Genomic DNA, 3,227 nt, shown 5'->3' on the forward strand with positions numbered 1-3,227 from the left:
AGCAGTGGCGACGTAAGCAAACGAAGAAAAACACAACGAGAACGGAAAAACAACAAGTAAAACCAAGGCGGGACGGAAGCAACATGCACCGTCCACCGTCTGTACGGGGCGGCTAGCACAATCAAGTGCGGGCGAAGCGGCAGTGTTCCTGCACTTATCTTATAGGACCGAGTTTTGGGCCACAGGTCTTGATCACCAAGCGTCCTCCAGGTGAGGAGAACAACGAGGAGGCTCTGCGCAGCTTTGTGCTTGCAGGCGGCTGGAGTGTGCCGGTGAGGTGTTCAGGAAGCACTGTAAAAAGAACGGACAGGTGAGGTACTACGTACCTATGCTAATAAGCCATAATAATTTAAATGCTAAAATGTCTGCACCTGATCCTCTTAAAACTCGGGCACACAAATCGGATGTTCAGTGTCCCATTGACCACAATGGACCACTAAACGAAGCTTTTAAGAAAAATGCGAAATGAAGCCACTGAGAGCTAAAACAACATGCAAACAATGCCACAGTGCAGCTTTTCTCAAACGGGTCAATTTTGAAATCATTTTAATCAACTCTGTCTTCATTGATCAGAAGCTTTTTGCAGATTTGGAATTAAAAAACATTTAACTGCAGGAATCATAAAATCGTCTCATCAGTGACGTTTATAGAGCCATTAAAAAATTAAATATGTGCTGAACAGACAAACGGAGGTGTAAGAGGCCTGTGTGACCAGCAGGGGGCAGCAGAGGACCGACAGCCGCAAGTTCCTCCTCAGAGAGGCCTGAGAAGGTTCTGCACCTTCAGCTCCTCCAGGAGGTCCTCAGCAAAGTGTCAGAGTTTGTTGGTTTTTTTACCTCGGTCGGCAGAGTCAAAGTATTAAACTTGTAGCCAGGGGGCGCTGCAGCTCACTCAACACCGACAAGGTTTGAAAAGGAAATTGAGTGGAATTCATCTGGAATGAAAAGAAAAGCACAACTACAGCAGAAAAACTGAACACAAAGACGCACAAAGTTTGAACTACACACTGATTTTCTTCTTCTGTTGATTCAAATGAATTTGACAGAAATAATATCTGAAAAAATAGAAACCAAATGTTAAATTTCGACATTTAAAAAATGGACAGATTCATTTACACCCAGTAAGATAAGAAGATATTTAGCTCTCAGCCAATTAGAGCTGCTGCTCCTGTGTGTGTGTGTGTGTGTGTGCGTGCGTGTGTGTGTGTGTGTGTGTGTGTGTGTGTGTGTGTGTGTGTGTGTGTGTGTGTGTGGATGTGGTGGTGTGTGTACCTGAATGTGGGAGTGGGTGTGTTTAAGTACGTCACTGGAAGTAGGCTGCCAAATAGTGCGGCCTCCGAGGCCGCAACCGCCCCACGCCAGCGACGAGCCCAGGGCGGGGGGGCCCGGACACGGCACACCCGCCGCAATGCCGGCCAGGAAGAGGCCCGGAGCAGCAGGCCCCCGGACCGGAGGGCACCCGCCCCATGAGGAGCCAGGGCAAGATGACAGGGAGGCAGATACCCCAAGGAGAAGGGACACCACCCAGGGAGAACAGACAGCAGAGCCCGGCCCCCGGACGGGGGCCCCCCAGGGAAAGCGAGACCAGACTCATCCCCATGACAGGACCCAGCCCCTTCACCCACCGGGAGGATCGGTACCCAAGGCAGGCCCGGGCACCCAGATGCCCCCCCCCTACGGACCCAGTATGGCGCATCGCCGCAAGTGGCGAGGTCCCCATAGGCCCAGCCGGTCTCACACCCCAGGGGCACCGGACTGCACAGGGCCCATCCAGAGTGGGAAAGATTGTTTTCTTAGCGATAGATAAGGAGGTGATCAGCATGCGAGATTCTGCCTTATCTGATGTGATATCACTGAGGTCCCCTAAGAGACAAAAAGAAGGAGTGGCTGTGATGTTGTAACCAACCTGTGCTGATAGATCATTGCATACTACGTGCCAGAATTTATTTACTGGTGGGCAATGCCATACAGCGTGTAGGTAATTATCTGGGACATTAACTGTGCAGTGTGAGCAGGTCTGAGAGGCGGTCATGCCCATCTGAAACATCCGCTGTCCAGTGTAGTGGATCCTGTGGAGTACTTTAAAATGAACTAATTGTGGAATAGGTTGTTTTATCAGTGAACAGGTGTTCAGGCAGATTGTTCTCCAGAAATTAGAGTGAGGCTGGAGAGACAGGTCTCTTTCCCACTTAACAATTGGGATAGAAATCGTGCGATCTGTATTTGTAAGCAACTCACTCCAATAGAACTGCACTCGTCCTTCTCTCACATTACATTGGATCACAATGACCAAACAACACAACAAACACAATGATGCCACTGTGCTGCCACATCCAGACTCTGTGTAGGTCTGTAGGCCTCTTGGACCTTCATGTGAACCACTGCGTGTTGACTGGAGGTGAAACATGACTGACTGCTGTCCTCCTCCCTGGACAATGCAATCTCACTTTCAATCTCACAGCCACTAAAAAACCTGATTGTGATTGAGAGGTCCTCACCAGCCAATCACTGTTGGGAGTCCAGCCTTCAAACACTCCTCCTGAATCCACAGTCACATCTGTGAGCATCTGGAACTTTGGCCCCGATCCTCCACACCACACAACTTGGGATGACAGCGCCACCTACCTGTATCCTTTCAGCAGCCAGTCCCATGTTCTGACCCGTTTCCACTGTGGCCTGTTGGCTCATCTGGTCCAAAGTCTGGATCATCAGTGTCCAGGTTCATGGAATGAGTTAGTGTGCCACCGTCCTGTGATGTCATGATAGAGAATCACTCTATTTATACTAATGTGCAGAACCACTGGAGTGTGGAAGCAGACAGTTACCATAATCCAAATGAAAAAGCAACAGCAGAAATGCTTTTTCATTTTAAGAACGTGGCTGCATTATTTGACTAATAAAAAAAATTGTTAATAAATAATCCAAACTGCATTTTCATTTTCTTATTCATGACTGCTCATTCTTGTACTTAATTCAAATGAAGGAAAACACATTTGAGATTTAATTTTCAAAACATGCATCAGATAAGAGTTACCAAAATTCAATATGAAATGTAAAATTCAAAAATGAAAAAGCAATAGCAGAATGCTTTTTCATTTTAAGAACAAAGCTGCATTATTTGACTCATAATTAAAATCATTAATAAATATTGCTATATGCATTTTCATTTTCTTATTCGTGTCGCACCTTTTATGACACAATCAAAAAGAAAACTGAGGGCATTGCTTT

The sequence above is a fragment of the Nelusetta ayraudi genome, unplaced genomic scaffold (genome assembly GCF_046127955.1).
Source record: "Nelusetta ayraudi isolate G7.1 ecotype Tasmania unplaced genomic scaffold, CSIRO-AGI_Nayr_v1 ptg000139l, whole genome shotgun sequence".
Lineage (NCBI taxonomy): Eukaryota > Metazoa > Chordata > Actinopteri > Tetraodontiformes > Monacanthidae > Nelusetta > Nelusetta ayraudi.